The following is a 15,282-nucleotide window of genomic DNA, read 5'->3' on the forward strand; positions in this document are numbered from 1 at the left end:
TAACTTAGCAGTGTGCAGAGCACATAGGTACTTAATAAACCCTTTTCAATCTTAGGGAAGTCAGATTGATAGTTTAATATGGTATCTGAATCTTAAGAAAGCTGATTTCAAAGGCTCATAGTGAAAATAGGATTTCATGGGCTACAACTATTCAAAGGAAGTTGGAAATTCTAACAATAATCATGCAGTGGTGAGTCCCTTGGAGACTTATTAGAAGCAAATGGACAGTTGATGAAACATAGTCTAGAATATGGTAAATGTCCCAATTCAAAAAGGGTCAAGGAGGAGGAAAAGGAGGAGGAAAAAAATGAAGAAGAAATCATGCTGTAAAGTATGGACCAGGAACCTTGGCTTCTATTTAGAGAAGAATTTAAGAGAATGTTATTATATCTAGAGAATGTTATTATTAACGCATGAGCACTTAGAAGTAGTAGTACTAAAATATCCCTATCATTTTCTCAAAAAAAGTTATGCCAAATAATATAATTATGCTTTTCTCAACTGAATAGCTTGACTGGTAGGTCAGGAGAGTGCTACCTACACAGAATGTTCTTAGATCTCAGCAAGGCATGGAGCAAAGTCTCTTACTCCCTATACCTGGGAATGAGATAGTAAGACGTATTAGTTAATGACAAATGTATTTGACATTTGTTGAATGAGACACTCCAAGTGCTCTCATGAATGGACTGTTAACTTGTGGGAATGTTTCTAATAGAGTGCCTCATGGACCTGTTTTTGGTCCTCTGGTTTTGAAAAATTTTTACAAAGCATTTCCATGGAAGAATATACAGAATGCTTCCAAAAATTAAAGGTATTTTGAATCTTGAAAGCATAGGCGACTTATTGATCGCCGGAATCCAAACACAAAGAGATCTAGATAGGTTAGAAACAGAGATTCTTATCCGAGGTTCTGTGAACTTAGTGGAGATGCTAGAAGAGGGGAAATTATAGAAGAGGATAGGGTAGAATGGGGTCATCTGTGAATGTAAAAAGGTTTTCCATATAAGGATTAATTGAAGAAAAGACTCAGGAGGTGACTTGATAGCTGAAATTAAGTACTTGAAGACTTCTTCAGAGGAGGAGTTAGAGTTTTCTTGGCATGAATGTAAGACTAGAGAATAGGAAAATAAGTGAAAATTACATACAGATTTTTGGCCTGAAGTAAGAAAACGACTTGCTGACAATTAAAACTTTCCCCAACTGCAATGGTTTGCTTTGGGAGGTCTGCTTTCCTATTGGATGTTTTCATTCAGTCAGTCCTAAAGGATTTATCAAGTGCTTATGATATTCTAGGCATTATAAAGTGCCAGATCATGGGTTGGTAATATTAATTATATAAAATTAGCCATACTTTTTTGTGACCTAGAAATACTATTTATAGGTCTAATGTGAACAGAATATTGGAGTATGTGTCAGAAAGAACAGTCTGCCTCTGACAGTGTGTATTCAGTTATTTTCAGTCATTTCTAAATCTTTGTGACCCCCTTTGGGGTTTTCTGGGCAAAGCTTTTGTAGTGGTTTGCCATTTCCTTCTCCAGCTCACTTTACAGATGAAGAAACTGAAACAAACATGGTTAAGTGACTTACCCAGGGTACCTAGGAAGTGGCTGAGACCAGATTCGAACTCAGGAAGAGGAATCTTCACCCCAGATGCTGGTGCTCTACCCACTGAATTACGTAGCTGTCCACTGTGTGACAAAGGGCAAATCATCTCATAATTCTGAGCCTCAGTTTCCTTCTCAATGAAATGGGTATGACAGTCTATATTTTACAGGATCATCATAGGGCTTAAATGAGATAATATTGGCACAATATGTTGGAAGTTTTAAAGTGCTATATAAGTGTCTATTCTTGTTATCAACTATGTATTGTCCACATAGATATGCAATCAGGTACCTTCAGGAAATATAATGAAAATTTGTATTTATTTATAAGATTCCCTGTCACTCTCAACCCTATGGTCATTCTTAGGTTTTTGTCAAGTACAGCACCTGACCTGAATTAATTTTCTTTTAGCTTTTCCCCTCCTATTCCCTTCTTTCATCAATGTCCCTCAGAAAAAGGACTTTTAACAATATACAAAAATCACATACACACTCAATAATTCTTCTGTCTACAAAGTGCGTATTTTCTCAGAACGCATGTAATTATCAGAAATTCAATTCATAGAATCATAGGCTTAGGATTGGAAGGGAATGCTAGTCCAACTCCTTCATTTTACAGATGAGGGAAATAGACATAGGGAGGTTAAAGGTTGCTCCAAACTTCACACAGGTATTAAGCATCAGAAGTAGGATATGAACCCAGTACCTCTGAATATTTTGAACCCATAGTAAAAATATTAGAAGAACTACACTATATACTGTACTTCAAGACATTAAATTTCCTCTCTTTCTTCTGTGCCATTAGATTGTGAAGGGGGACTGAGTGAAAGTGACTGCTCCATAATCCTCAGCGCTACCTGGGGCATTTCTGCCTATCTCAGAATAGCTCCTGATCCAGTGCGAAATTTATTGAGAGCCATCCTATCCTCAGATGAGACCATCTGGCAATTAGCCTGAGTTCTGGACAATCTACTAAAGCCCTAGATGCTGCTGCTGCTTATAATTTACAATGCTATGGCAATATAAGGTTTAAAAGGTATTTTCCTTATAAGATCATTATGGATCAAGCAGCATAAACATTGTATTTTCATTTTACAGAAGATGAAATCAAGGAAAAGAGATGTTAAATGAATTCACCAGGACAGTAAAAAGTTTCATTTCAGGAACTCAAGCCTAGATATCATATATCCTTCCTGGTTCATCACTCTGATTTTTGTCATACTGATGTATCCTCTTTCCTCTTCCTCTTCCTCATCACTCTTGGAGAGCCCCTGTAATGCCTTAGAAAGAGTGTAAGATTTAAAATCAGAACACCTGGATTCAAGGCCCAGATCTGCCAGTTGCTGCTTGTATGACCTTAGGCAAATTGCTTAACAGCTTCAGGCTTCCTTATGGGGCTGCTAAGTGACCCAGAGGATAGAGCACCAGGCCTGGAGTCAGGATGACTCCTAGTGAATGCAAATCAGGCCTTAGACACAGACTAGCTGTGTGACCCTGGACAAGTCACTTAATCCTGTTTGCCTCAGTTTCCTTCTCTGTAAAATGAAGTGGAGAAGGAAATGGTAAACCATTCCAGTGTCTTGCCAAGAAAACCCCAAATGGGATCATGAAGAGTCAGACATTACTGAAACAGTTTTGCTAGTCTATTGAACTAGATAATTTCAGAAATCCCTAAGAGAGCTAAATCCAAAATTAGAATGGTGGGGTGGGGACTTCTTCCAAAGCCTTCCTTGTACTTCCCTTATCAAGATAACCATAGACTTACCTAAAGTTATCACATGTAAGAGACTATTTCTTTAGCAGACTTATTAAACTTCTCGGTGTCCTGAATGGTGTCTGAAATGTAATTGGGACATATTTAACAAAATAAATAAAAATACAGTACAACATGCCTTCTGCAGTAATCTATTTGTGTTTGGCACCACTGTAAAGAATTTGTTTCAGATTGGTTAGTGGCAGTTAGGTCTGGGCAGTTGAACTGGTCCCATGTACATTTCATCACATTGGGAAAAATATAACTATGAAGACATACTCCTTGAGGAGTTGAGATTGGTGGGGAGTAATGGGAGGGTGTTATGGGAGGAAAGAGATTCAGCCAGTTTATTAATAGAAATAGAATGGTGTTTTTGAAGGGTGTTTTTGTTAGCTGCAGAGGGAAAAAAATATGAAAGATTGTCTCTCTTTTTTTAAGTTGTAAAAGATTAAATGAAGAAGAAATTTTCTTCTCACCAGAAACTTTATTGCTCAGAACAGCATTTTAACACGATTATGATGTACACGGGTAACGCTACAGCAGCAAAGTAATTATGTTCAGATAATGCACATGCCACACGTGCTATTCCAGCTAAGGCTCCATACTGTGATCTAGGATGGATAGATTATACATTTCAGAACCTAATTCAAAATATGTATTTTTATGATCGACAAGGACATTATAGCATGTCAAATTCATAATTTGCATGCTTTTAAATTGGTATATGTATAAAGCATCAATGTGGCGTATCGTATACAGAAGTAAAATGGCTTGTGTTACAAAAATCCTTGAAATAAAAATTTAATATATGTTGCAAAGAAGTGGTTAACAAACACATTGATTTAGCAGTCTGTGTTTTTCCCCTTTTTCCCTTCTTTTATTTCCCTGCTAACTTTTTACCAAATAAGACATTATTCCTATAAGAGTATATGCCTGCTAGGGAAAAGGATGAGTCCGATGGCATTCCAGAGCTTGTGAATCCAGTTATCTTAGTTAAATCCAAAACAGTAATAATAATCATTGACTTTTATGGGTCACTTTAAGGATTCAATTTGCTTTATGTATAGAATTTCATTTGAGCCTCACAACATTGCTGAGACAGGTATTTCCATTAATGATACAGGCAGCTACAGGAGACATTGATTAGAGCACTGGGGCTGGAATCTGGAAAACCTGATTTCAAATCTTACTTCAGACAATGGCTGGCTGTCATTTAACCTCTTGTTTGCCTCAGTTTCCTCAGCAGTTACTTGGATACTTACTATCTGTGTGACTCTTATGCCAATAAGGCACATGAGGCTTACGGAAGTTGAATGACTTGCCCAGGGAAACACAGCTAGTGAGTTTTTCATAGGAAGGATCTGAACCTAGCTCTTCCTGATCCAAGTCTCCAGTACCACACTACCTCACCTTGATCACAGAATACTTACAATGAAGGAGAAATTAAGACTCCCACATCAACATCTAACAAGAATCAGCAAGATGCAACTCTCTTGTTTTTCTTCTTTAGTAGGTAAAAATCTAAGCTCCAGTATACAGTCTTATTCTCTAGAAGCTTAGGTGAAGAGACATCTTGTGTGCTCATATCTAAATGTGAAGAAAAAGTACATAATCTCCTCATAAAGTGAGCTGGAGTTTTCCACCAGGAGGACAATATCATTTGACTATCACAAAGTCAAAGAAATTGATACTTTTAATAATGCTAAAAGAATATTTATATTGAAACTTACTGAGTTAGAATGCAAAATTCAAACAAAGAACATTTGCTAAGCCAACATTTTAGCCAGAAGTTTTATGGGAAAAAAATATAGTAATTATTTAAATGAGAATTTCCTCTAGCATCTTATCTAAGGACCTCTTCATACCAAGCACTCAGATGGCATCAACGCCTCTTTATAATGAATTAAGTCTCCTGAAAAGAAAGGACCTCCTGCTTCCCTTTCCTACCAGGGTCAGGTTTTAATGGGCCTATTGGCTTTTGATGGTCTCTAGGATGTTTCCTCTGGAAAGGAGAATTCATATCATGTCTGAATTATTCACACTAAAAGTATTTATTTCCACCATAAAAAGCACAAAAAGGATTATGATAACAGAGAGAAGACTGAGATGCTCAAATCTAAAAGTGTTACTGAGCCTCATTTGTTGGAAGACACATGCAGAGTAATTAAAAATTCAGATTATTTTTATTGTGTGTCCCCTAGTTGTAGATGGACTATTTTAAAACATTTTTCTAAGCATTGGAACTGACAGATGAAATTAACATGCTTCACAAATTGCCCTTGCCAAGGACCAATTAACAAGTGAACTAACCCTGTGAAAGTCATTCTGAAAGACTAGTTATGAATCTATAATATTCTCTGTGAAATTAAGCAAAATTGAGAAAATTAGAAAGCAGACCAATAAATGGCAGGCTAAGAGACTGACTAATTGCATTTGGTAAGGTAAATTAGTTTCTGTGATTGTTGGTTAAAAAATAGGAAGTGAAATCTGGGAATGTTCCCAATAAGATGGTCAGATGTGGTGGGTGAAATAATGATGATAATAGCTAACATTTATATACAACTTTAATGTGTTAAAGCATGTTTTCAAAGAACTTTGCAAATATTATCTCCTTTGATCCTCACAGTGTGCTATTTTTATCCCCATTTTACAGGCAGAACAGAGTCAGAATGTTTAACAGACAAGCAGGGCCACACAGTTACTAAGTGTCACAGAGATATTAACGTAATAAATGTATCAGGAAAGAGTAAATCTTTCTTGACTTCAACTCTAGTAGTCTCTTTAGTATACCATGATAAAACCCTATGGTACCAGGGATGAGCACTCTTATAAAGTGAGGTCTACCTTGCCCTCATCCCATCTTATATGCCCTTGTTCCTGAAGAAGGCAGGTCTTCCACCATCACCCTTTCCATGATTTTAATAATTTTTTTCTTTTGATCTCTACTTCTTTCTTTTCTTTTCTTTTCTTTTTTCCCAATACTTTATTTTCTTTTTCCCCATTAAGTGCTTCTGGTGATAAGACTAAGTTTTCTTTCATGGACCCAATTTTGCTTTTCTCCTCCATCTTTCTGATTATTCTTTAAAATTTACCAGTATTCCCTAGATTTTTTTTCCTATTTCTCTTTTTATTGTTTTTAACTGTATGATATGCAGAGGCAGCTTGGTAGAATAGATAGAAAGTTGGCCTCATAACCAGTAAAAAATGGGTTCAAGTCCTATCTCTGATTTATACTGTGCTCCAGAAAACTCTTACAACTGTAAGTTGCAAAGAATGTGTTAGTCTGCATTAATACAAAGAGTTCCCTCAGCTGAGAGTTCCCTAAATCAATGAAATCACAGGTTCAGTCTTTATCCTTATCTTTTCTGTAGATTATCTCCTTTACATTCTTTATAATGCTGCATTCTGGTGCCTTAGTCTTACTATTTATTTATGAAATTTTGAGTGATTGACACTAAGCTGAGAGAAATAGGTAAGAGGATGGATAGTGGATTCAGGATCCACACTGATCTTAACATACTCTAGTGTATGGCCAAGCATAAGATTATATTCAATAAAAAATAAATGGAAAATCCTATACTTATGTTTTAAAAAATCAGCTTCACACCTACAAGAGGGTCATGGGTTTCAGTAATGTGATAGTAAAACACATTAAGTTTTAGATTTCCATAAGAGAAGTAACAAGTCCAGAACAACATAGGTTTAATAGCTGTGATAATCCCATTGTGTAGTTTGGAATAATATATTTTAAGAATACAAGCAAGCTGCACGGCTTTGAGACTACAGCTGCTCCTCAGGTAGCCTTTAATTTTAGACAGTTGTACATCATTTCTCCTCTTTGAAATAATTTCTCTTTGTGCATTCAAGATTTCATCCTGGACAGTTTATCATGACACTGTTCTATGGTTTTTCTTTCTTAATGTACATGTCCAACTAGGTACACCTTGTCATTCTTTCTCTGTTGTGTTTTCTCTGCCGACTTTTCTATTTGTTAGCTTCTTTTGTTTTGCTTTCTTCTCAGGTCACAGTCATTTATCCTTTACCAATGAGGTCCTCTTTTTTGGTCAGACTTATAGCCAGATTTGTTTTTTTTTTTTCTCTTTACTTTATTAGGAATGAAATTATCATGAAGCAAGTTATGAATTTTTCAGGCGCTCAACTTTAGCTTCCCCATCATTACAAAATCATGTCTATAATAGATGTGTGATACATTCTCTGCATTCTTCATCTGATCCTTCTTTCCGTTCAGTTGATCTATAACGCTTGCATATTCCATTGACGTTGTTCCTTCTATTTCTCCCTCTGTTGAGCATCACCCCAGACCTCTCTCCCACATTTCTTTTCTTTAGTTCCTGGATTTCTCTATGTGAATTTGTTTTCTTAGGAACAGTATTTATTCCACTGAAGCTGTTACCTATTTTCTTCATTTTAGAGAAGGCATTCTCTTTCACATTCATAATTTTGTCATTACACTAAGTGCCAATGAAGTCAAATTTTCTTCCTTGTATCAGGAACTTTAGAATACTCCCTGTTCATTGCCTATGTTTTATATATTTGTAGCTATCTAAGATTATAGACTTTGTGGTTGACTGTCTTCTCTTTTAGAAGCAGTGAGAAGGCACAGTGGATAGAGCACTGGACCTGTATTTGGGAAGGTCCAGATTCAAATCCAACCTCAAAAAGTTACTAACTGTGTGACTCTCAGAAGATCCCTTAAACTCAGTCTCAGTTTCATCATCTGTCAAAAATAAGCATAATAATAGTACCTACTTCCCAGGATTATGGAGAGGATAGAACAACATTTACAAAACATTTTTTCAAAACTTAAAGCTTATGTACATTTATGTTCTAATAACAACTATTATTTTATGATGCTGTCTCCTGTGAGTTGCTATTCCCCTCTTCTCTTCCAGTGTTGTACCTATCACTGTCTCATACTCTTGAGCTTGTCAGATATTTATGTACAGTTTTCTCCTGTAAGAAAAAAACCAAAAAACACCCCAACAAACTCTTGATCACTTTCACAGGACCCTATGCGATTGATTTTCATTGGTCTTTATTAGGTACACTCCATTCCTGGTCAAAAATTCTGTTGTTCTAAAATGGTTTGGTGGAAAGACTGCTCATGGAGGCAGGAAAGATTGGATTCAATTTCCCCAGCATATTTGCAAGTTATTTGAATGTTGACAAAACCTCTCGTGCTCTATCTGGAAAATGAGCACAATATCTTCAGTACTTACCATTTATATTTACATATGCAAATACACATATATGCATATATGTGCATATAATACTGAGTTATTATTATCCATCGGTGGTCCAGATTTCCAAATCTCTTTTTCAGACATCATCTTAGCTATCTTTTCACTTTCCAAAGTTCATTTTGTCATTTGAATTTTCTACTTTTATATGGCAATAGTAATGAAAACATTTTTCCAAGGACTCATTTTATGTTTTTTCTTACCCAAGACTCATATTCCTTAGTAATGCTTTCAAGTTTTCTTCTGGTGTAATCATTAATCTCCACATAAATGCACATAAGTAGTTTCCAGGTTTATCTAATATCAGGGGCCTCTTTGTCAAGTCCTGGATACATGCCCTGGGAAGATAAGTGACCTCTCTATTGTTTATGCCAGTTTGACAAATGGCCACTTCTGTACTTCTCAGGACAAAGGCACCAGCAACCACTACACCTCTCTTTTTCCTCTGGCCATTGTTACATGACCTCTTAACAGTGACATCTGTAGATCCATATCACCATTACTTGCATCATCATTACAAGGTGTTTCCTCCTAAAGCAGACTAGTTACCCTACACAGGGAGACACTTAACACCTGCTACTTAGCTCCACATATCTAATGGTCTTCTATCCTTTTTCTATGCTACAGTTGAGCACCCTGTAATCTCTTGACATGAGTTAGGATTGTTTACTGCTTCTTCATTTATTTTTTTTCTTGCTTCCTCCTTGAAACATTTGTTCTTTCAGTTTACACACACACACACACACACACACACACACACACATATGTATGTGTAATGGGTAAGGTATTTCTTGCCTTCTCAGTGGGTAGATGAGGGGTGATGGAAGGGAAATAATTTAGAATTGAAAATAAAATGGACATAAGTCTTTCTAACAAGCTAGAGAGTAGAGACATTTCTCCCATCTTTCCATCTTTTCCCCTTTGGTTTAGAGATTCTCTTCCACTTTGTGGATACAAAGACATCTATAATTTGATAGTGCAGAAACACAAATGTAGTGCTTTTTTAGAAGGTCATTGAATAATTCCCTTCATCCTCTTTGCTTGGAGACAGATTCTCCCTCCTTTGTTATTTTTTGTAGTTGGCTAATTCTTTTTGTTAACTGCTCTGGCAGACTGTCAATAAACTATATTTATTTATTGCACATAGATTTGTTGTTGGAAGATCCCAAGAGAGGCTTGATTTATTTAGGGTAGATTTCATACCTTTTCTCATGATAGGAGAGCATGATTCATTCAGCTTGCTCTACTTGACAGTTAGCTAATTATGCCAGGTCCTAATTCAGATAGAAGGACACATAAGTCCTAAATTGATCTATCTTGTATTACTTTACTGCTTTCTTGATATCTCCTGCTATTTCCCTGTCTTATTGATGATCTATAGACATACTGGACTATAAACATTTCCTATTCTTTCCTGTTTCTGTTTCTATATTCATTCCATATCCATCAATCAATAGTGAATAAATAAGCATTTAATCACCTACTATGCTCTGGATGCTGTGTTAAGCCCTAGGGATAAAAATACAAATACAATTAAAAAAAGTTCTTGACCTCAGATAACTTAGAATCTAATGGAGGAAGATAGCTTGCAAAAAGAAACTGCAAAGTGGAGGGCAGGGGGAGAACTACCCAATATGTCAGTATACTGGAGATATCCAAAGCAATGTAGTGGGAAATAGGGAGTGAATTCCATGCCAGAAAAAAGATTTCTGACCCATCTTCTTCTCTAGATATTCAAATTCTCATCCTTAAAAACCCAGGTCAGATGAAGATATGCAGAACAGGACTTATTTAGAGTAGTAAGTATCTATCATTTTTCTAAGACAGGACTTCATAATTTTTGTAACCAAGTTTACTTGGAAGGTTGTAGTTATTGAGCTTCTATAATATGTAAAGCACTGCGGACTGTGGTAGGATCTATGATAGATTTTTTTAAAAAGGAAAAGTGAATAGTTACGCTCAAAGAAAGTAGAATCTATAAGTAGCTAAGATGTATGCATCAATAGCTACAACTTGATAAATGCATAGGAAATGTTCAACAATATAGGGGAAAGACGGATCATTTTTCTGAAACATAATGGAAGAACTTATGAAGGATACAGCACCTTCACTGGAGCAGAAAGTAAGAGATTTTGAATAGGTTGGGATGGGTGAGTCAACAGTACAATGTAGATATGAGAGGGAGATGCAATGGTTATAGGTATTGAGATAGGAGAGAACAAGGAATTTGTGTGGTCTTCTCACTGTGACTGTCATATAGAGTTTATAAAGAGAATCATTAGGAAAAGATCAGAAAGCCAGGCAGGAACTAAAAAATGGTAGACTGAATAACAACATAGTGAATGCTGGTTAGTAATGATAAGTTAGTAACTGAAGACTTTCTGGTAAATGGTACATTTAATATTAGATATGCTAAATTTGCATTACAGGTGAGACAAAGAAGTGGAGACATCCATAAGGCATTTGAGAAATGTAGAATTGGAGCTCAGTAAAGAAATCTGAATTGCATATAGAGATGTGAAAATAGTCTCCATAGAGCTGATAACTAAAGCCATGAGAGGGGTGAGATTGCTTGGAGATAGAAATTATTAAAAATCTTAGCTCCATAGGTCTCAGTTTCTTCCTGAATAAAATAACTAGATGAGTACAGCATGGAACTAGGAAATCAGTGTAGATCTTGAATTGGAGGGCCTGGTATTAATAACATGTTTGATCTTGGACAAGTCAGTCAACCTCTATTGACTTAGTTGTGTTACTTGTAAAATGTGGAAGTTAGACTACATGACCTCCAAGGTATATTTTTAGCTCCAAATCCTATTTCTAAGATCTCTTCTGCCCCAAAGTTCTCTAACTTTGTCTGTGACAATAGGATATTGATTTAGCTGGAAAAGAAGAATTACTTGAATTATGTATTATTTTGAATAAACTGATATTGGCTTAATGGGCTTTTACAGTATTTTATGCATGACTTACTGCCAATATTATCCTGGTAGGTAGGCTACTTAAAACCATGGTGCAATATGATGTTTTCAGTTTATCTGTCTCTTTTGTTAATGAATGAATATATTTTCCACTACACAAATCCTTTTTAAAATCAAGACATTTGTGTTCTGTAGATCAACTTAAACTCTTAGGCTGTGTAATTTACCTGCTGTCAAATCTCATCTGAAGTGGTCTTGTCTTGTATTGCCCTAATCAAAAATATGGCTGGGTTTAATGAGATATATATGTTGTGTCGAGTATTGTTTATTTTTTAATAAACTTTTATTCTCTGTGCCATACTTTGCAAAATAGAAGATCTGCAATCTTTTCTAACTACTATCATTTTTTAAGCCAATTATTCCTGTAACTCACACATAGACAAATCTATTCTTCCAAAAGGGAGTAGATGCCTAGCACTAGGGAAAGAGGGTTGATTTCATAGTCAGCCCACCGTTTCATAGCTATAGTCTTCTGAGCATTTCTCTGGGACTCAGTTTTCTCACCTGTAAAATTTAAAATATTTCTAGTATCTGTCTTATGTATGTATGTACACACGTATACATACATGCATATATATATGTGTGTATATATGTATATATACACACATACATATTTGACAACTGATTGTAGCAGAGAAAAATCTCAAGATTTATCCCCAAAATCCTGGTTTATAAAAAGGACTAGAATTTTTCCTACTCAAACAGAACAAGGGAAAATGACTAGACCTGTGATTTCAGCAGCATAGGAAGTTTCCTGCATGGTAGAATTCAATTAACCAATGCAGAAATTTAATCTGCAATTCTCTGGGGGCACTAAGAAATTAAGTGACTTTCTTAATGTCACACAAGAAGAGAAAAAGGAAGACTCCTGGACAAAACAGCTTTTCTGAAATTCTTTGGCCATGAAAGCTTAAGTCCTTGTAGTCAAACACCAAAAGAGGGAAGGAGAGAGACGATGAATAGGAAAAGGGAGGAGAGTATGAAAAGGAGACTAGAAAGGGAGAAAAGAAAACAGAACAAAGAAGAGAAGGAAGATTAGAAATGGAGAGAAGAACAAGAGGAGAAGAAAAGCAAGACAAAAGAATGGGAAAGTGAAAGTATAGGAAGGAGAGAGAAAGGTGGAGGAGTGAGAAGAATATTAAGACAGATAATTTTTCCTTGAAGGTAGATATTGATCATGGCCTAGATGATGACTGATCATGATTGATCATGGTGGCCTAGATATGGTACCATGGAGTTGTCTTTAAACTGTGAAGTTTGTGCAAAAGCCAAGGGGGCTTAAAATCACTTAGGGTGGAAACTTCCCTTCTCCTACTTGAATTCGTATGAAAAAGGTTATTATTGCTTGGTTGTTTCTCTGAAGTCCAACTCTTTGTGAACCCTATTTGGGATTTTCTTGGCAAAGATGCTGGAATGGCTTGTTATTTCCTTCTCCAGGTCATTTTACAAATGAGGAAACTGAGGCAGACAGTGTTAATTGACTTGCCTGGGATCACACAGTTAATAAGTGTCTGAGGCTGGATTTAAATTTATGAAGATTCATCTTCCTGACTCCAGGACCAGTACTCTATGTACTGCATCTCCAAGCTGCTATAGCTGAGGAGGGATTACATGTTAAAGGCAGAACTTAAACCCCATCCTTGCTTCCTACCTCGGGAAACACTTTTAGTCCTACACTGGTCTGCCTCACACCTTTGCAAATGCAACCTTAAAATAATTCCTTATAATTAAGGGCCTTAGAAAATAAATGTGCAGTATTTCTTGCTCACAGCTAAAAAATCTTACTTGAATATACTCACAAAAGCAATGATTTAACCTAACTGGGTTCCAGGCAGTATTCTAAGTCTCCCAACAGAAACTTTTCTCACATTTTGACAATCATATTCACTGAAACAGATAAAGGCAGGTACAAATGCAGGACCTGAATATTTGAGTAACACTGACAGCAGTCCACAAAGACAAGGATAAAGACTCATAGGATAGCCATAGTATCCTGCTTCCCAGAATCCACTTTGCATATGAAAGGAGAACTTTGTTATAGATAGCTGAGAAATCCTACACACCAGGACTATCTTGTAATTACTAGATGAATGTACATTATCTTTTACTGGTTCAGTTGGGAGAAATAAGGATTTGTTTAATTACCATGAACTTGAGTTCAATTATGAATAGTGAAATTTCTTCCTGAGGGGACCAAGATTTGGACCACTCAGGTAAGTCTAAAAAACGATGTCAGAGTCTGGAGAAGATAGTCTCTAAATTCTTACTGACTTGCCACCAGAAATATTGTCAGGTAGAAATCTTCCAGGGCCCACTCAAAGAAGCAGAACAGGAAAAGTTCTGCAAATCTCAGACTATGTAGATTTCTGCCATTTCTGAAGAAACACCCAGTTCCTCTATAGTAAAATGAAGGTCCTTAGCCCAGTAAAGGAGCAGCTCATTCAGCAAAAAGGAGACCACCCAGTAAAGTTATAGTATGGTTTAATAATAGAGAAGTTCAAACATGGAACAGCCTATCTATACCCCATCATACAATAACCATCAGTGAAATTTTGTGTAGTTTATACCTGAGGAAGAGAAAGAACAGAGATACTTGGAATTCCAGAATTGTGAGTTGTTCTAGCTACATGGGTTCACTAAAATGTACCTCACTAAAATAGTAATTTTTTTTTTTTTGCCCATTATTCCTCATCTTCACTGTGTACATTGATGGGAGAGTGCAAGTAAGGTTTTGTGAATGGTATGTTACAATTATTCTGGCTTTGTTTTGTTAGGTGAAGTTTTGATTAAAAATTAATGGAGGGGGGTGGAGCCAAGATGGCGGAGTAGAAAGACACACATATACATAGCTCCGAACCCACAACCAATAGAACAACTACAAAGAAGTAACTCACGGTGAATTCTGCACCCAGAGGCCACAGAACATTGGAGCGAGGGAGATTTCTGTTCCAGAGAGACCTGCAAACCTCTCGCAAAAGGTCCTTCGCGCTGCGGACTGGGCGCCGGGACTGGGAGCTGAGTACAGCCCTGCCGCGGCCCCGGCACCGAGAGGAAAAGATCCGAGCGGGCTTCAGGGATGGGATCTCCAGTGGCCACGCGGGTCCCTCCACCCTCAGAGGGACCTGCAAACCTCTCGCAAAAGGTCCGTCGTGCTGCAGACGCAGAGCCCAGCCCAGACCTGCTGCAGCCACAGCACCGAGAGAAACAGATCCGAGCAGGCTTCAGGGACAGGATCTCCAGCGGCCGCACAAGTCCCTCCACCCACAGGTGACGGGGGTCAGTGAGAGAGTCTCTTTGGTGGGTCGAGGGGGGAGTGGGGTGCCCCCATGGCTCGGGCCCCCTTGGGAGACAGAAGCTGAGGGGCGGCGGCAGACTGGGGCTCCCCAAGCAGGAAGGAGCCTGGCTCCATTGTTGAAGGTCTGTGCATAAACTCCCTGAAGGAACTGAGCCTGAGAGGTGGCCCTGCCCTGACCTGAGCATCTGAACTTAATCTCACAGTGAATAGCAGCCCTGCCCCCACCCAAAGCCCTGAGGCTGGAAGCAGCATTTGAATCTCAGACCCCAAAAGCTGGCTGGGAGGATCAGGGGGCAAGGTGGGTGTGAGGAGAATATTCAAAGGTCAAGTCACTGGCTGGAAAAATGCCCAGAAAAGGGAAAAGAAATAAGACAATAGAAGGCTACTT

General features: G+C 37.4%; 1 protein-coding gene across 4 annotated transcripts in view; it reads left to right on the forward strand.

Moving 5' to 3' along the window:
- CDH13 (cadherin 13) overlaps positions 1-15,282 on the forward strand; it is a 1,297,228-nt gene that overhangs the window by 732,196 nt on the left and 549,750 nt on the right. The window lies entirely within an intron of this gene.

Source organism: Notamacropus eugenii, chromosome 1 (assembly GCF_028372415.1).
Source record: "Notamacropus eugenii isolate mMacEug1 chromosome 1, mMacEug1.pri_v2, whole genome shotgun sequence".
NCBI lineage: Eukaryota > Metazoa > Chordata > Mammalia > Diprotodontia > Macropodidae > Notamacropus > Notamacropus eugenii.